Raw genomic sequence first — 20,179 nt, 5'->3', positions numbered from 1 at the left:
TAAAAAATGAGAAAAAAAGTACAAATCTATATATCTCATGCATGGAGAACACACATTGAATTATGCGTAATCGGTCAGTGATATTGCATTATCTAAAATTATCGACCTCTTCCAAAACTCTTCTAGTGCTTCTAGGGAATACTATATATCATCTGAGCATCATATCATCATAGCATTTCCTTTTGAAACATGGACCTTGTCTCTAACTCATCCGTAATATTTTGTTCTATACCTTATTCGTCAGGTGTTTGAAATTAAACAAACAAAAAATAGGAAGAAAAAATTTATATTGGCCTTGATAACGAATCTTCTCGAAATCGATATAGTACTGTTTTACTATGCTGCTTTCGAATGGTGGTACGGGGCTAGGGAATCATCCCTTCAAAGGATCAATAGGGAAGCGGCTTCAGTAAGAGGATATAATCGATTGCGTTGGGAAAGGTTTTTCGAAGGAACGTCCAACGGTTCATACGGATCATGGGTCAAAGTTGAATTTTTGCTCTAATAAGGGAACGTTCCTTCGTAGAAAAGTAAGTTTCCTCGCCGATTCTCTTTGGATTCTATTTTTTTGCAACTTCAGAAGGATTCAATGCAGTCGGGAAGGGTAAATAAAAATCAGTAATAACGTTGACCGTATTTTTGGATATCGAACTAATATTAATTTCGGCAATTAGTTAGAAAATTATATATATCGTAATAATATTTATTTCAATTTCGAGATTAGGAACGATAAGGAAAACCTTAGGGCGATTAATAGTGATTCCGAAAAAGATGTTCTGCGAATCATTATTGAAGAAGAAGAAGAGGATGAAGATGAAGAAGGAGATACAGGGGATGAAGTAGTAGAGGGTGAGTGTAAATATTAGTAGTCCACGCTCGCTCACGTTTCAATCGACGATACACTTTATCTCCACAACGATGATTCCATAATAAATTTAATTCTAATCAAAACGATGTTTGTCCTTGGCCGAACATTGATTTTGCAAAATTTCGATTTGAATTCTAAAATTTCTAAGAAGGTGTATCGTATGAAAGAAGTTAAATGGATCAACGTGACCTATCGGGAATAATAAAAATAATAAGGAAAAAACAGAAAATGATATCCAGAGTAGAGACGATTATGAGAATGGAAGTTTTTATCATGGATTGAAGATTGAGCTCAGAATAATCGAATTTGAATTAAGTCAGGTTTGAATGATTAAAATATCAAAATGATTAAACCTGTAGGGAGGCTTAAAGGATTTACGGATTTGTTTCATGTTTACGTCACCTTGTCATAGTTATTCCATTAAATTAAATTGAGTAATCAGTCGATTAATTGAAAGTAGAAGAAATGTATCGTCGTATCGTCTTATCGACCCTACGTATCGTCAAGTACCTTCGTATTAAAGGATTTGGTACTATTTCTGTCCGTCCGTGTGTGCTCTTATGCGCGCTTGAATGCGCCAGTTCGAGCCGAGGGAAATGAGTGTGCGGTCCTGTGAGCGCACATTTCCTATCTGATTTTGCAAATTGGAAAGGTATTTTTTCATTTGCTTTCCCCTTTTCAAACCATACAGACTATTGGACGATACGACTGGCTGTATAACTCAATTATCTTTTTAAATCCATCATTTAATTACTTGCACATTTAATTAAGTCTTCTGCAGATCGATGTGCCACGACTGTCTCAGTTCTTTCATCGTAACGACATTCATTTTCCTAAAAATTTACCTCTTATTGGAAAACTTAAATGAATGGTCCAATTGTACTTCTTCTTATCAAATACTTCTTATATTATGTTCTAAACTAGTTTGTTCCTATGGAAATATTATATTTCTGCAATCGTTTATTTCTTTTTACGTGTAACTGAGTATAGCAGTGATTTATCATATCTTTCGTAACATAATATTTAAATTTTCCGAATTATCTTCGGAATGATTTAATTTTTCAATGAGCGCACATATAATTATCTTCCCTTTTAAATACAATTTCAGAATTTTCCGGAAATATTAAAAATGTTCAGTGAATGTTTTAGTATACTTTCTAAGCGTTCTAATTACTTATTTAAATATTTGAGTCAACAATCAGAATTTTATTTTTGTCAGAAAAATATGTCAGAATCTCCTTCAAACTCAGAAATGAACTGTTGCTTCAAACAAGCGAAAGGTATGATATTTAAAAAAAGAAAACTAATAATATTAATCACGAAAACAAACGATACCAATTCGATTGCTGATATGTATCACAAAGGTTCGCTCTATATACGATCATACGATTAAATCGCGTAAACATGTCCTAAATCAGGTAACTCTAATTATATTTTCTTTTCTGTTCAATATTATACACTAATATACCCAAGAGTAAGTGCACAGTATGAAATATAGTGGAAAATAATAATCATATACTATACAACTTTCTATCGTATATTATAAAATGTAGTTATAACATATTATTATATACGAAATTGTATAATACGATCTATACTTTAGCGTCTCGAATATAGCTCATCTATATCTATACAGAATTATGCGATTATCTAAAACATGATAAAAGAAAAAAAATCCTATGAAAATAAATCCTTGCGTCAATATTGAACGATATAACACACTCCCTCATAGGATCGCACAATCATCTCGTCCACTTGAAAACGCTAACGCAGGCGCGAATGTACACACATGGATGAAGAGAGATAATAATAATACGTTCAGTATGAACGTATTTGAAGCTAAGTATGGGAAAACGTATTACTTGCAAATCATTTACCTCGAATGAATCTTTGCATGAGAATTCGAGCTCCCGAACAACGGTAGAGCTTTTTATCGTCCCTACGTGTGGAATCATTTTGCAAAATATACCACCCTCAGGTTCATTTCAATTCTCTATGATCCACGTTCCCCGTGCAACGTCGGACGACCCTTCAATAAATCTATCTGTCGATAAATCTATCTTCATCGAGAAATTCATTTCCCCCCAATCCATATCCAATTAAGCTTTACCGAGTCGTTCAATCGCGTAATAGGAAATTTTGATTGACTTACGTAAATGGTGACCAAATAAAATACGTAGAAGAGATAAAGATGATATTAGGAAAAAAAAGTGACAAATGATTTTGTATGAATCAATACTCTTTACTAATGCATTATAAAAAAACACAGATGTGTAAAAAAGAGATTGTTATCTTCAATAATAGAAAAAGAACAGAAAGTGATATAACAAAAAAAATTGTCAAACAATATTCTTTGCTCCAGATTAATTCTTATTCATAAATATTTTTAACGACAAAAACAGGAAGAAACATAATTGGCAATTTTCAGAATTCTTTAATTAATTTCTAATTGCAAATTGTAAAGAGAAGGAGGGGAGAAAACAAACGACAGAAGAGCATAGAAGAAAAAGGATAATGATACACCCAATTAATAGAGATCAATAGAGAAATTCATTTCCTCGTAACTTATGAGCATCTTGGTTCTTTCTATATATTGATTAATCTACATCAAGTGTAATAACCCTGTGCAAAGGGCGCTATCGTGTTCGCTGGGTTAAGAATCCAAAGCGTTGTGCGGGGTATAAATACCGTCGTTCGGAGGACGGCGATGAAGCTATAGGTCATTCATTCGGTAGTTGTCGAACTAGTAATACGCGAGCGAGTGTGGTACAACAAATATTCGTTCGTGCATACTTCATACGTCCCAGAGATCCGTTATACAAGTAATTCAGGCGTTTGAAGCAATTTCTTCATTCTTACTAGTCATTTGTTTAAGCTATCAATACAAGGTAAATTTGTTAGGAATCGTAAGTTCGTGATTTATTATAAAATTTCAATTTTGTATTATGGAAATGAAACTGATTTTCGTGATCAATACAATCTAAATTAATATTTGTTGCCTTTCGGAAAAGGTACTTTATATCACATGTAAGGATGTAACAAAATTTATTTTTGAGTACAATACAATTAGATGAACAATTGAATGGCTTCCGTAAGTCTTAACTAATCTACGAATCTTATATTGTTTCAGAGATATACTAAACCAACCGAAGACGAAAACAGTTCCGATAGCCTGGAGGTATTGCAAAGGAGCCGAATTGATTTATATTTGAATTGTAATTCCAAAAAAGATAAAAAAATTTCAACAACGCTCCACCAGATAATATAACATTGCACATCCAAAGTGAAAAGCAATCACATTGATTCTATCTATTCTTACGTACATACGACGATACGATTGTACAACATGGATAGTACAAATGCCAGAAAAACAATAAGATTACTATATGAACACATTTTCCTTTTTAAAATTGCTTATAAATGGAAAAACAATCAACGCTGTGTTTATTTAATGATAAGATATTTTAGAGATATGATAAATTTTTTATTCTAAAATGTAATGTCGAATATAAAGTCTATAACATATTTATTTATTTTATAATAATTTATTGAATATTTTCGTAGATTATATGCAGTCGAAGAAAGTATTATTATTTATAAGTGAATTTATCTCATATATTCTAAATGGTACGAATCCCAAATGGGAGTAATTATCCGATAAGTACTATAATATGGAAATGAAATCTTTTAATAAATCTTATACAAATATAATGTCAAATTTAATGAATATTAATGGAATAATAGAATGATTAGTGATAAAGATGATAGCTAGGGATTATTTCGCGTATGAGACACACTTGCGTATTACTGGGTCGCAAATCCCGGAAGGAATGACTTAACCTAGTTTAATTAGCCACATGTTAGCTGGATAGAAGACCAAGCTTCCTAAAATCTAATTATCTAACTAGAACGCATGGGGATAAATAATTTCCCCACTCCTATAGTTATGTAATTATATGTATATATACTCTATGTTCATGCGAAATTATCTGTGTAATATATCATGGAATTTCCTAATGAGAATCTTACAATAATTCGTCTATTTTTTAATTGAAATAATCACATAAAACTGTAATTATTTATAATATAATTAATTATTATAATAATAATTATTGTAATTATGAAGACTAATTCTTATGAAGTTAATCGGATATTAATATAGGAAATTCGCACTGTTATTTTTTTTGTAAGTCTGACTTATGCTTAATAGTATTCTATTATCAGTATTCTATTATTCATAATGATATTATGGATATTATAGTATTCTATTACCAGTATTCTATTATTCCTAATGATTCTATATAGTATTCTATTATTCATAATGATATCACTATAAATTTTCGTGCTACGTATATACTATGTAATTCTTATAGTAAAATCATCTCTCTTAAAAAATTTTTTCGTCGGAAGTTATATCTACTGCCATATTGCATGAAAACATTTTCTCCAAATATTATTTCCTTTTCTTGTAAACAAATGCATATTGCTCAAGTTATCGAAGATAGCATTTTCGCTATTCCATAATAATAAAAAACGAATTCGGAGAAAATCTTTCGTCACATTTATGGTTTCCTAATATTACCTTCCCCTCTTTACCGTATTTTCCCTTCGAGAGAACCACTCGGTTAGTTAATCAAGAAATGGTCAAATTACCAAGTTATATGAAAAGAATGTCAGTCGATTTTATGAAAAAGAAGTACGTTCACAACGGTCTGAGGGCTTCTATAAACCACTTAAAGAGAGAGATAAGGACTTGTCTGCAATTGTACGCGAGTACGCTTCGTACGATGCAATGATATTTGATGGAGTAAACAAGCAATCATGAAACTGAGGGGAGATTTGCGAAGCTGAACTCGTGTCGTATTGAAATTTCTAGTGAAACAGATAGTTCCCTACACTAATAAGCCAAAAAATCAGAAACGTAATATTCCTTTGGTATATATCGTTTCGTGATTTCGTAATATACAATTTCAGTCTTCCAACCTGTTTACTTACTCATTTCTTTTTCATTAAGAGAATGGCAAAATTTCCAAACACGAGTAAGTTTCGTGCCATAAGTAATATCGAAGGAGAATTTTGGCTACAAGACAAACATTAAAACAGACATCTTAGAAAAAAAAAATATTAATCGGGAAGAAAACGATAGGAGTGATAGTCATTACATCTAACAAAAAAACGGAAAGACCTCACGGATAATGCGAGGGATGATAATGTTGGAAAAGAATAGATTCAACATTTATCACAGACATCATAGAAAATTATAATGGACAAAATTGCGATTTTTCTGCAAAAATATATGATTCTCCATGCCTACAAATTCCCTTGTTAAGGGGTATTGATCGGCATTTAACGATTTGCTCGTTGAGGAATACGTTCTCTCATACCTATCGTTCAGCACTTTCATATTGAACGATTTATTACTAACTCTCTCCGTGCACATGCGCGTATACGTGTTCCAGTCAAGTGGACGGAAATGAGTGCGCGTGTTTGCGTACATCTCCTCTCTTATTTCGAAAACAAGGATGGTATTTTTTCATTAGTTCTCCCTCATCAAACCAAGCAGACAATGCGATAATAGGATTAACGGTATAATTCAATTATCTATTTAGCTGTATGATTTCATTTGTCTTTTGCGGATCGATATACCACTGATATGATTCTTCCATATGAACGGATAAATTGTTCCGGAAAGTTACTCCCTATTGGAGAATGCAAAACAATAATACCATTACACTTCTAATTATCTAATCTAACGTATATAAGGTTCCAAATCAATTGGTTCCTTAGAAAATAGGCTATTGTTCTGCAAAATATGTAAGCTTGTTATCAAACAATGAATCTAAATAGGTTATTGAATTATACAGCCAATCTCCTATTGTTTGCTTGGTTTGATGACAGGAAAACAAATGAAAAAATACCTTCCTTATTATCAAAATAAGGCAGGAGTTCTACGTACACACGCACACTCAATGCAAGCCACTCGATCTGATGCCGATAGACGCGCACCAGAGCACACGTACATGGAGAGAGATAATGGAGAAAGGTTTAAACGAAGGTACTTGAGGATAAATATGGGAGAACGTATTACGGACATCCACTATCACGAAATTCCTTTCGTAATATACTAAATGGGTAATTAGCGTTACGCACCAACTTATTTCATCCAAATATCAATATTTAAGAAAAACTCTAATTAAGTATTACGAATATTTTTTATGTATATGTCGTGAATATTTCGGCAAACAGTTTGAAATATAGAATTCAATACTTCTACCTTTTTAATTATATCGAATGGTTATTTAATTTAAATCGATGGAACAACAATGACGTGACGTGGACTTTCTATTTCACGTTTAATTTAAAAGTATTCCCCTGCTAATGGTATTACTTTGAAAAAAGATGAATCTTTTGATCGTCCCTGTCTGTTCAATTATTTTATATGATAAACGTCCCTCAGTTTCATTTTAATTCCCCTGTGATCCTTGCCCCGCGTGGAACGTCGGACGGCTCATCGACAAATCTTTTTGAGCACAATCGCTTATACCCTCCAACTGAAGCAGCTCACGGTTAGATGCTTTGAAGAAGGAAGGTCCCTCCCATTTCCCCGTACGAGGGTTCCAAGCTTTATAAAACAGCGCCATATTGGTCTTTCGAAACTTCGTCGTCAAGCACGTATGTATTTTCTTCTTTTTCCTCTTCCTAGGTATTCACAATCACATAATGCATACATGAACAATAGCTAACGATGTTCCTTCCTTTGTTAGAATTTTCAACTGCCTCTTGAAACACTCTTCTGCTTCAATATGCTCGAATAATGTTCCACTATAGAAATATTCTAGTCGCCATGATAAAATCTCTGTAAAAATTCAATAAATTATTCTACAATATACTTATGATACAGATTTTATATTCCATATTATACTTTAAAATAAAAAAATTATATATTATCTCTAAAATATCTTAACATTCGATAAAGACAGCACTGTTTGATTTACCATTGAAATATAAGACTGAAGAGGTAAACGTTTCCATTTCCTACGCTCGTTGACGTTCCGACATTTCTACTATCCAAGTAGAACGAATCGTCGGATTTGAGGAAAAACAGGATGTACCAATGGAAGAGCGTTTCATTTTGGATGTCAAATGTTTAATGATCGTATTAAGCTTAGTTGAAATCCATATATCTTCTTTGGACGTAATTACAATCCAGATATCGTTCAATTCTGATCCTCTGCAATACTTCTGAACTATTGGAATTGCTTTTGCCTTCATTTAGTCTGGTATATCTCTGACATAATTTAAATTTCGTAAATTAGTTACGACTTAGGATAGACATTCAATTGTTCATTTAAATATGCAGCCATCGAAGGTAAATTGGGTTACGCCCATTTAAGTCAGATAAAGTATCTTCTCCGAAAAGCAACAAAATAATAATTAGGATGGCATTGATCACGAAAATCAGTTTCATTACCACAATAGAAATGAAATTTTATAATAAATTATATACTAATGACTACTGATAAATTTACTTTATATCGATAACGAACAAAAGACTAGGGAGAATGAAGAAATTGTTAGTACTGTTTGAACTGCTTGTAAGTTTCTTTTGAAACGTAAGAAATATATACGCGATCATTCTATCATTTACTTGCGTATTACTCCTTCAAAAATTATTGAGAAGATGACTTCTGCAGAATTTCTTCCGCAAATCGCCATCTTGGATGACCTAGCTAATTTCCGAGGCGTGGCTCGGTGGAAAGAGATTTACATTCTATGCAGTTAATCAATACCACGTATTATGTCAAAGAAAGAGCCGAAATGTCGTGGGTGGGAAGTAAGTAAGCAAAACTTCTCAATGATACTCCCATTAACTGGAGAAATTATTTTCCTTTTTTTGTTTCTGGTCTTTTCTTTGTTTCATACCTTCTGTTCTTTAGAATTTGCAACTAGAAATTAACTAAAGAATTTTGATAATCGACTATTAATATTTTTCTCTGTTTTATCGTTTAAAATATTTAAAAATATATATTAATATCAAACAAGAAATATTGCTTGTAAATTTGTTTCGTAATATTACCTTCTGTTTTCTTCGTATTATTTAAGTTTACAAGCTTCTCTCTTTCTTTATTATATAGTGAAAAAGAATATAGATTTACAGAAAATTATTCGTTATATATATTTTCCTTTTCGCATTATTGATTTGAATACGTTTTACGCCAGTCAATCAAAACTTCTTATTCCGCGGTCGAATGTTCCGTAAGAGATGAGAGTAGGGGGAAACAGGTTTGTGGGCCAATCTCTTTCAATTCGACTGACTGTTGCCATTTCCTATTGACTCCCATATCTAATGTTCCACATTACAGAACTGCATATTGTGATAAACGCATCTGCTTCGATCAATTCATCGCGCTGTATCAAGCGTTAATATTAAATGAAACGGAATTAATTTTATCGTTGAAATTTTCTCATAACAAAAATATCTTGTGAGCGTTATTTCCCAAATTTTTTTATTTCCATCTGTCAAACGTCGGCAAAAGATGTTATTTATGCTTACAATATTTTTTTTTCGATTTCTTTTTTCCATAATAAAAATTTGTATAATCGGCGAAGTGATCAGGATGAGAAGTATTTAGTCGTCCTTTGAAATTTTCAGTCTTTCGATACAGTTCATCGACACTGACGGGATACTTCACATTGTAGGCCCAATTTGAAAAAATGGGGGAAAAACTACATATCCATATATCTTATGCATGTAGAGCACACATTGAATTACAGATATGTCGGAGAAATTTTATTATCTAAAATTCTCAACGTCTTTCAAAATTTCTCTAGTGCTTGTAGGGAATACCATAAATGATCTTGCAGGTATCAATAGCAAGACATTTCCTTTTGAAACATCGTTCTTCTCTCTAACTTACTCGTAATACCATCTTTTATACCGTGCTCGTTAGGTGATCGATAATAACCAGAGAGAGAAATAGGAAGACAACATTTTTAAAGGTCATGACGACGAACCTTCTCGATTCCGATGTAGTATTGTTTTACAAAGCTCGAACGGTGGTAGGGGGCTAGGAAATATCTCCCTTCAAAGGATCCAAAGGTAAGCTGCTTCGTTAAGAGGATATAATCGATTGCGTTCAGAAGGTTGGTCGAAGAGACGTCCGACGGTACACACAGATCGTGGGTCAAAGTGGAATGTTTTCTCTAATGGGGAAATATTCCTTCGTAGAAAAGAAGATTTCATTCCGGAATCTTCTTTCATTTCATCTTGTTCCATCTTCAGAAGGATGCAACGCAGTCGAGAAGGGAAAATAAGGATCTACAATAACGTTGACCGTGTCTTTGTATATCGAACTAATGTTAATTTGGATAGCAATTGGCTAGAAAATTATATGTACCGTAATAATGTTTATTTCAATGCCGTTCGGGTGTTTGGGAGCGATAAAGAAAATCTCACGGCGATTCTCAAAGATACCAAAAAGGAAGTTCTGCGAATCAATTTTGAAGAAAATGGTGATACAGGGGATGAAGAAGGCGAAGGTGACGATATAGGTGAGTCGCATTTCGATATAGGTCGAATTTCTTGGAAAATAATGTCAAAAATGATTATGTTAATATATCAAAGTGAATATTCGAGCAATTTTAAATTGCTCTGTCCGCATATTTCATAGTTATTAGAATTAAACGATTTACACGGTGGTATTGAAAAAAAGTGATCCTTAAAAAATTTCGATCTCTTTGATATTTTATTTTTGTTAAACATACTTCAAAATCATCCGAAGATATTAAAAACGTTCAATTAATCTTTTAATATACTTTTTAAGATTCCTAACTATTTATCACAATATTTGAGTTTATATTCAGGATTTTATTTCTATCAGAAAAATACGTCAAATCTCTTTCAAACCCTCTGAAACAGACTTTCGCTTCAAGCAAGCGGAAAGTATGATAATTACAAAAAGAAAACTAATACGATTATTCACGAAAACATACGATAACGGTTCGATTGTCGATACGTATCTCTCGAAGATTCTCCATTTGTCTCTTTGTACTCCCGTTCTCCTTGAATCATGTATCTCTATTCTAATTGATTGACTGACATTAAAGCCAGCAATTCAACTAGTATCAGCCAAGAAAATCAACCCACATGTTAGACTCGTCAATAGGTAGTATTAGAGTCAATAGGGAGAGCAAGCACGATATAACATCATGGAAGAGGCAACAGCTGCGGTCGGCTCTATATACGATCATACGATTAAATCGTAAAAATGTATAAACAAACATACCATAAATCCGGTAGCTCTAATTATATTTTCTTTTCTGTTCGATATTATACAATAACATATCGAAGAAGAATTGCACAGTGTGAAATGTAGTGTAAAATAATAATCAAAAACTATCCAACTTTCTATTGTATCTTATAAAACGGTATATCCTAGTGTTAAACACGAAATTATATAATAAGATCTGTAATGTAGCGTCTCGAATATAGATCATATATATGTATATAGAATTATGCGATTCTCTAAAACATGGTAAATGAAAAAAATCCTATGAAAATAAATTCTTGGGTCAACATTAAACGATATAAAATTGAAATATCGTTTATCTATCCGAGAGCATATTTTCTAAAATGATATAAATGATTTCCATTATCGTGACTGACTGCGAGCTTTTATATCATTCTGAACCATCTCTCTTCAGAAACTCCAAGAAACTTGTTTGAACGAGAATATGGGTTCAATTCAGAATAAACGGCTATTCAACCACCGCATATAGGTAGTAAGCTCTCTAAATGGTGGAGCGAGCATTGTTTCCACTAATTATTTTTCGTATATTAAGGAGGGTATCATCCCTAGTAATTCTATCCAAATGTTCCCAATATTTTCGGATACTTGCTACAGTAAAGGGGATATTTTTTTTAGATACATTTCTCTTTTTGATTCTTTTTTCTTCTTTTGATTCTCCCCATTCCTTTCAGTCACTTTACTTTGTAAAAATTTAATTTTACATAACTTCCTTTGGAAATTTTTGTGGAAATTTTTTTTGGTACGTAATTATTCATTCATACATATTTATCATGACGAAATGTGTTGGCATTACGTAGAAAGCAGGATTTAAGAAACTATATTTGGAAGGAAACTAAATTTCAAGAAAATGCTGCCTTTCTACAGCATTTATAACTTATATTTTGATATAATAATAGATACAATAATAATAAGTATAATAATAATAATATTAATAAGTATAATAATTATAATAAGTAAAATATACCATCCTCAGGTTCATTTCAAGTCTCTATGTCGACTATTCAATAAATCTACCTGTCGATAAATCTATATTCATAGAGAAATTCATTTCCCCACAATCCATATGAAATGAAGCATTTCCGCTGCGTTTAATCGCGTAATAGGAAATTCTGATTGACTTACGTAAATGGTGTCGAAATAAAATACGTAAAAGAGATAAAGATGATATTCGGGAAAAAAAGTGACGAATGATTTTGTATTAATCCATATTCTTTACTAATGCGTTTTAAAAAAAGACAGATGTGTAAAAAAGAGATTGTTATATTAAGTAATCGAAAAAGAACAGAAAGTAGTATACCAAAAAAAAATTGTCAAACAGTATTCTTTGCACCAAATTAATTCTCATTCATAAATATTTTTAACGACAAAAACAAGAAGAAACATATTTGCCAATTTTCAGAATTCTTTAATTAATTTCTAATTTCAAATTGTAAAGAAAAGGATGGGAATAAAGAGACGACAGAAGAACATAGAAGAGCAAGAAGAAGAATAATGATACATCCAATTAAAAGAGATCAATAGAGAAATTCATTTCCTCGTAACTTATGAGCATCTTGGTTCTTTCTGTATATTGATTAATCTACATCAAGTGTAATAACCCTGTGCAAAGGGCGCTATCGTGTTCGCTGGGTTAAGAATCCAAAGCGTTGTGCGGGGTATAAATACCGTCGTTCGGAGGACGGCGATGAAGCTGCAGGTCATTCCTTGGGTGATTGTCGAACTAGTAATACGCGAGCGATTGTGGTACAACAAATATTTGTTCGTGCATACTTCATACGTTTAAGAGATCCGTTATACAAGTAATTCAGGCGGTGGAAACAATTTCTTCATTCTTACTGGTCATTTGCTTATACTATCAATGTAAAGTAAATTTGTTAGTAGTCATGAGTTTGTGATTTATTATAAAATTTCAAGTATACATTATGGAAATGATACTGATTTTCGTGATCAATGCTATCTAAATAATTGTTTGTTGCATTTCGGAAAAGGTACTTTATATCGCTTAAAAGGATGAAACAAAATTTATTTTTGAGGACAGTACAATTAGATGTACAATTGAACGACTTCCGTAACTCTTAACTAATCTACGAATCTTATAATGTTTCAGGGATATACTAAACCAACGGAAGACGAAAGCAGTTCCAATAGCCTGGATGTATTGCAAAGGAGCCGAATTGACTTATATTTGAATTGTAATTCCAAAGAAGAACAACGCTCCACCAGATAATATAACATTGCACATCCAAAGTGAAACACATTTTCATTGACACTTTCTGTTCTTCCGTACATCCGACTATACGTCCTATATGGATAGTACAAATCAAGCCAGACCATCAACGAGATTAATATATGGAAACATTTTCCTTTTTACATTTATGCTTAAATGGAAAATCAATCAATGCTGTGTTTATTGAATGGTAAGATATTTTAGACATAAGATAAATTTTTCATTCTAAAATGTAATATGGACTATACAATCTATATCGTATCTATATACCTTATAATAATTTATTGAATATCTTCGAAGATTTTATACAGTCGAAGAAAGTATTTTTATTTACAAGTGAATTTATCACAAATATTCGAAATGGTATTAAACCCAAATTGGAGTAATTATCCGGTAATTTCTATAATATGGAAATGTTATTTTCTAATAAATCTTATGCAAATAGCTACTGCTAAATTTTGAAGAAGATTGATGGAATAATGGAATGACTAGAGATAATGGTGTTTAAACCGTCTTTGTTATTTGTAAAGCTGTTCTTTCGGAAGTATGGTAGCTAGGGATTATTTCGCGTATGACACACACTTGCGTATTACTGGGTCGAAAATCACGGAAGGAATGACTTCCCCTGGATTAGTTAATCCCACGTCGTCTCGTTAGAAGACCAAGATTCCTAGATATTAATTTTCTAGTTTGGGGATGAATAATTTCCCCTCGCCTGTAACTATGTAGTTATATTTTTATTTCCTTCATGCACTTGAAAAATTATTTCATAAAACTTGGAATCTTCTAACGAAATTGACAGTTACTTTTCTCTTTTTTAATTGCAATATGCAAGTAAAACTGTAATTATATATAATATAAGTAATTATTATTAATGATTTTTGTATTAATAATTTCAAATTATTTTAATAATAACATCAAAAATAATAATTATTGTAATTATCAACGTTAATTTCTAGAAAGTAATGGTAATATCATATACGAAATATGTAATGTTTCTTCTTTCGTAAGTTTAAGTCATACTTAAAAATAGTGTTCTAATATTATTTCATATTACGGGTATTACAATTTTCATACTATATAATTCTTATTATAAAATATTTGGTTGTTAAAACATTTTTTCGTCGGAAGTTACATCTACTTCAATATTCCTTAAATACATTTTCTTCAAATATCACCTTCTTATCTCGTAAACAAATATATATTGTTTAAGTTATCCTAGAATTCATTTCCATTATTGCACGATAATAGAAAAAATGTATTCGGAGAAAATCTCTTGTCATATTTCTTTATTTCCTCATCTCACCATCCTCTGTTTCACGTATTTCCTCTTCGAGAGAACCACACAGTTAGAGAGTGATTTGGGCGGATCGAGTGTTTGCACTGCTACTGTTTGGGAAATCCGTGTTTCACTGAAGTTTCCTATTGAAATTGTGCTGTTAGCTCGGGAGACTTAAATTTTGCGTTAAATATTCAGGGTACGTTCATCTCACCGTGTGTATATATATAATATTTATGAAAAACGCTAATAAAATATTACGAATATTTTTTAACTACATGTCGTGAATATGATGACAAACAATTTGAAACATGGGATTCAACATTTCTCCTTTTTTAATTATAGCGAACTGTTACTTAATTTATATCGATGGAATAACGATGATGCGAACGTGGACTTTTTATTTCACGTATAATTTAAAAGTATACTCCTGCTATCGTTATTATTTCCAAAAATTTTGAATCTTTTAATCGTCCCTGTATGTTAAATTATTTTGTATGATAAACCTCCCTCAGTTTCATTTCCATTCCCCTTCGATCCATGACCCGCATGGAACATCGTACGATCCCTTAAAAAATCATTCTACGTACAATCGCGTATACCCTCCAACTAAAGCCGCTTACGTTTGGATCCTTTGGAAGAAGTAAATCCCTCCCATTTCCTCGTACTACCTTCCGACGCTTTTTAAACTAACGCCCTAATGGTCTTTCCAAACTTCGTCGTAAAGCACAAATGTTTTTTCTTCTTTTTCCTCTTCCTAGGTATTCCCAATCACATAATGCATACATGAACTATCGCTAACGATGTTCCTTCCTTGGTTAAAATTCTATCTGCATCTTGAACCGCTCTTCTAATTACACGATCCAATGCACTCTATTATAAAAGATGAAATTAATATAGAAAATTGGATAAGATACATGACAAGTTAATTATATCTGATCTCTTCGTACCTCGTTTATTAAAATTCAATATTGATGTCGATGGTTGCTAGAGTAATGCTCTACCAGTAGCAACATGTTTACTTCTATACGTCGGATAATATGGTGCCTCTCTCATCAACTTGAGTTCCATATCGTTTACAAGTTTTTTAATAAATTCGTGAGCAGCGTCAGCTACCTCCGCCCCTTTTACGATCTGACACATTAAATGACGAATGACATGTAACGCAAAATTCTATGAAAAAATATTGAAATTTTTATTCATATATTATTATTCACCTCCTCTCTTTCATCGAACATCTTGCTTCCCATATCAAATATTCTTCTTTACAAAGGTGAAAAATATATGGGTTCTTGAATTATACACATTAATATAATACATATATGCCAGCTAGAGTTAAGAGACTTAATGTCCAACTCATTAATAGAAATATTCTCGTCGCTATCATAAAATCTGCGTAAAAATTCAATAAATTATTATAAAACATCCCTATGATACAGATTTTATATTCGACAGTACATTTAAGAACAACAAACTTGTACCTTATCTCTAAAATTCGATAAACAAACCATTGACTGATTTTCCACTGAAATATAAGAAGAAACAGAAAAACGTTTTCATATCATAATCTGATTGATTGCATTTGTACTATCCATGTAGGAGTTATCGCCGGATATAAGGAAGAACAGGCCAAAGTAAATATGTTTCACTTCGGATATAGAATACTTCATTAACACGAGGTAGTGAAATTTCGTATATCTTGTTTGGAATTATAATTCAAATATCCCTCAACTCGGGCCTTTGTAATACTTGCAAGCTATTGGAACTTTTCCTGCTTCCGCCTTCGTTTCCTTTAGTATATCTCTGAAACAATTTAAAATTCGTAGATTAGTTCAGACTTACGATAGACATTCAATTGTTCATCTAATAGTATGCATGTATAGTTATCGAAGGCAAATCGGATTACGCCATTTTAAGTGATGTAAAGTATCTTTTCCGAAAAGCAACAAACAATAATTAAGATGGTATTGATCACGAGAATCAGTTTTATTTCCATAATATATAATTGAAATTTTATAATAAATTACATACTAATGCCTACAGATAAATTCACCTTACATTGATAACAGAAACACAAGACTAGTGAAAACGAAGAAATTGTTTCCACCGCTTGAACTCCTTGTAAAACTACCCTTTGGAACGTATGAAGTACACACGTAACAAATATTTCTTGTACGACACTCGCTCACGTATTTCTAGTTCGACAAATTCCGAAGGAATGACGCACAGCTTTATCGCCATATTCTTACAGGCAATTCATACCCCACAAATCGCTTTGGGTAGTTTACCTAACGACCATGAGGGAACCCTCTGCACAGGGTTTTATGTAGGTTAATCAATATTTCCTATCATACGATTGAAAGAACCGAAAAGGTCATAAGCTCTGAGGAAATGAATTTCTCTATTGATATTTATTGATTCGATGAATAATTATTCTTTTTTTCTATGTTCTTCTTTCGTTCCTACTTTTTACAGTCTGAAATTAGAAGTGAACTAAAGAATTTTGAAAATTTCTTCCTGTTCTTGAGGTTAAAAGTATATATCAATAAAAATTAATTTTGAGTAAAAAATATTGTTTGACAATTTTTTTCGTAATATTATTTTCTATTCTTCTTCTATTACTTAAGTTAACACTGTCTTTTTTTACACATTTCTCTTTTTTTATGACGTTGTAATGAAGATTGTATTCAGGGAAGACAATTTTTTTTTTCGTGATATTACCTTTTTCCTACGTATTTCATTTAAACACGACTTACGTAAGTCGATTAAAATTTCCTATTACGCGATCTAACGAGCCGAAAGAGCCTAATGGGACATGGATTAAGGGGAAATTGATTTCTCGACGAATATTTTTCCCTTCTTAATTATCATATGGTATAATCGACTTTGTATATCTGCGTATTTCAACATGGTCTTTTGCTTCAACTTTATCGATCGCTCCCTACAAAAGATTAATACTGATTAAAAAAAAAAAATTAGTTTTCTTGTTGATATTATCTCATAATAAAAATATCTTGTGAACGTAATTATACATTTTTTGATTGCTATCTGTCAAAATCGACCAAAAATGTTTCTCATGCAAAAAATATTGTTTTCCCTATTTCTTTTGGTCATATTAAAAATAATATCATTGGTGAATTTCTCAGCATGAGAAGTATTTGCTTTTTCGTTATGATCCATTATATATTTCATTATGATCGTTTCAAATTCTTCACCTGTCATGGAGTGCCAATCATTTAAATTTTGAAGTTGTCGGATGTTATCATCGGAAGCGTTGTGCATTAACATTTTTACTTTTTTGTTACAGTTCTTAGCCAGTGATATGACGCCTTATATTTTAACTCGAATATAAAAAAAGGAAGAAAAGAAAATGTATATCCATATATCTTATGTTTGGATAATGAAATACATAGTATCGATCGGCAGTATTCTATTATCTAAAGTCATCAATAGTTTCCAAAACGTTTTAGAGCTTCCTTGTCATATTATCAATCGACGTGCTGGGTTTGGAAAGAAGGCTTTTTTCAAACCCAGCACGCTTCCTGTTCAAACATCGTCCTAGTCTTTACGTGAACCGTAGTATTGATTTCCACACCATCTTCATTACATGATCGAAATTAACCAGCAAGAAAACAAAACATTTATAAAGGCAGTGACAAAAATCCTTGACGAGGTTAATATGGCATTGTTTTATAAAGCTACATTCGAAGGGTTATAGGAGGAAAAGGAATATATCTAATTGAAAGGATCCAAACTTTAAGAATTTAAAAAAAGGCTTTATTTAGAGGATGTAATCGAATGTGTTGAGTGATATTTGTCAAAGAACAGTTCGCTGTTGCAAACGGAATCTGGATTAAAATGGAATTGAAATGGTATTCAGCAAGGTTTATCTTTGAAAATGATTAATTCTGCATGTACGATTAAAAAATTCACCGTTTTTCGGGATATTAATGTTAGCAAGGGAACTCTTTTAAATTATACGTCGAATATTCAGTGTACGTTTGCGTCATCATATCAACGTTATACCGGCTTAAATAATTATTTAAACCATTTGTTAAACTAATTATTAAAGTGATTGTCATAGTCAGTTCAAATAATTACTTAATATAATTGAAAAGAGGAGAATTCTTTAGTTCAATCTTCCAAATTGGTTATCATGATATTCACGATATTCACTTAAATAATGTTTATAATATTTAATGTACGTGTTCAATAATATAGGGATTTCGACCAACTAATTTGCTGCTTATCTCGCATTCTCGTTTTAATGATTCATTCGAGGTATAATGATCTGCAGGTGCGTAATATTTTCCCCTATATATATCGTCAAGTACCTTCATATTGAACGTGTTATTATTATTATATTCGTGTTATTATTATCTCTCTCCATCTGGGTGCGTACTTTTGCGCATGCGTGAGCTTATTCAAATGGACGGGATGATTGTGCGATTCTATGGGCGCGTGTGCGTATAACTTCTCGCGTATCTTGAAAATATGCCAGGTATTTTTTCATTTGTTTTCCTCTAATCAAACCAAGCATACATTTCGATAATACGATAACCTGTGTAATTTAGTTATCTACTTAGATGCATGACTTAATTAACCTGTTAGGTATTTTCCAGAGCGATGTACCACGTAACTGATTCAGTTCTTATATAGGAACGTCTACATTTTCATAAAAATTTACTCCCTGTTGGAGAATTATAAAAATTATCAAATCATACTTCTATTTATTCAATATTCCGTATACTGTGTTCTTTTTTTTTCCATGCACAACATTTTTTTTTATATCTTTTATTCCATTTGATTTCCCCTATCGATCACTCTTTATACTAATAAATTTCGATCATTTTACTTTGTAAGAATCGAATTATTTTGCTATTTACTAATCCACATTTATTCTTTTTTCGAGAACAGGACGTTGGCATTCCATAGAAAATAAAACTCGGAAGATTATATTCAAAATGGAAGATAATCTTATGGAAAAGCTATCTTCTTACAACACTTTTATGATATGCTTTAAGTCGGATGGTTGATCGAATAACGATAGCTTGAACAAATTATAATAGATTTCTACTATGTCGATAAGTAATGACTAACCAAGTATTACGTCAGTGTTATCTGTCCGCTCATTGAGAAGTTAAATCATTCCGATGATAAATTCGGAAAATTCATATATTATGTTACGAAAGATATGATAAATCACTGCTATACTCAGTTACACGTAAAAAGAAATAAACGACTGCAGAAATATAATATTTCCATAGGAACTAACTAGTTTAGAACATAATATATCAAGTATTTGATAAGAAGAAGTACGATTGGATCATTCATTTAAGTTTTCCAATAAGAGGTAAATTTTTAGGAAAATGCAGTCGTTCGAATGAAAGAACTGAAACAGGCGTGGTACATCGATCTGCAGAAGACTTAATTAAATGTGCAGGTAATTAGATAATGGATTTAAAATCTAATTGAGTTATACAGCCAGTCGTATC

General features: G+C 31.9%; 5 long non-coding RNA genes across 32 annotated transcripts in view; 3 read left to right on the top strand and 2 right to left on the bottom strand.

Annotated features, from left to right (window-relative positions):
• LOC127070102 (uncharacterized) overlaps positions 1-20,179 on the bottom strand; it is a 162,445-nt gene that overhangs the window by 84,644 nt on the left and 57,622 nt on the right. Inside the window, exons 2-6 of the long non-coding RNA XR_007784067.1 lie at positions 16,738-17,899; positions 16,166-16,487; positions 15,902-16,076; positions 15,635-15,818; positions 15,308-15,557 (exon numbers count right to left, since the gene is read on the bottom strand). This is a non-coding gene — a long non-coding RNA (uncharacterized LOC127070102). The remainder of the gene's footprint in view (positions 1-15,307; positions 15,558-15,634; positions 15,819-15,901; positions 16,077-16,165; positions 16,488-16,737; positions 17,900-20,179) is intronic.
• Positions 1-20,179, top strand: part of LOC127070103 (uncharacterized) — a 155,141-nt gene that overhangs the window by 90,812 nt on the left and 44,150 nt on the right. The gene's annotated exons all lie outside the window — the stretch shown is intronic.
• Positions 80-6,060, top strand: LOC127070161 (uncharacterized). Of its 2 annotated transcripts, XR_007784263.1 has the most exons (3): positions 184-604; positions 725-849; positions 3,999-6,060. It is a non-coding gene; the product is annotated as an uncharacterized LOC127070161 (long non-coding RNA). The 2 variants fall into 2 exon arrangements; XR_007784262.1 differs by having other exon boundaries at positions 80-849.
• Positions 6,337-7,759, top strand: LOC127070193 (uncharacterized). Of its 2 annotated transcripts, XR_007784328.1 has the most exons (4): positions 6,337-6,454; positions 6,812-7,000; positions 7,326-7,540; positions 7,633-7,759. It is a non-coding gene; the product is annotated as an uncharacterized LOC127070193 (long non-coding RNA). The 2 variants fall into 2 exon arrangements; XR_007784327.1 differs by lacking the exon at positions 6,337-6,454 and having other exon boundaries at positions 6,531-7,000.
• Positions 7,576-9,898, bottom strand: LOC127070194 (uncharacterized). 2 transcript variants are annotated; one of them, XR_007784330.1, is made up of 3 exons: positions 9,884-9,898; positions 7,864-8,156; positions 7,576-7,724 (listed from the first exon to the last, which is right to left on the bottom strand). It is a non-coding gene; the product is annotated as an uncharacterized LOC127070194 (long non-coding RNA). The 2 variants fall into 2 exon arrangements; XR_007784329.1 differs by lacking the exon at positions 9,884-9,898 and adding an exon at positions 8,517-8,632.

Source organism: Vespula vulgaris, chromosome 17, assembly GCF_905475345.1.
Source record: "Vespula vulgaris chromosome 17, iyVesVulg1.1, whole genome shotgun sequence".
Classification (NCBI taxonomy): Eukaryota; Metazoa; Arthropoda; class Insecta; order Hymenoptera; family Vespidae; genus Vespula; species Vespula vulgaris.
The sequence above is the reverse complement of the archived record's forward strand: the minus strand, read 5'-3'. Positions and strand labels throughout refer to the sequence as shown.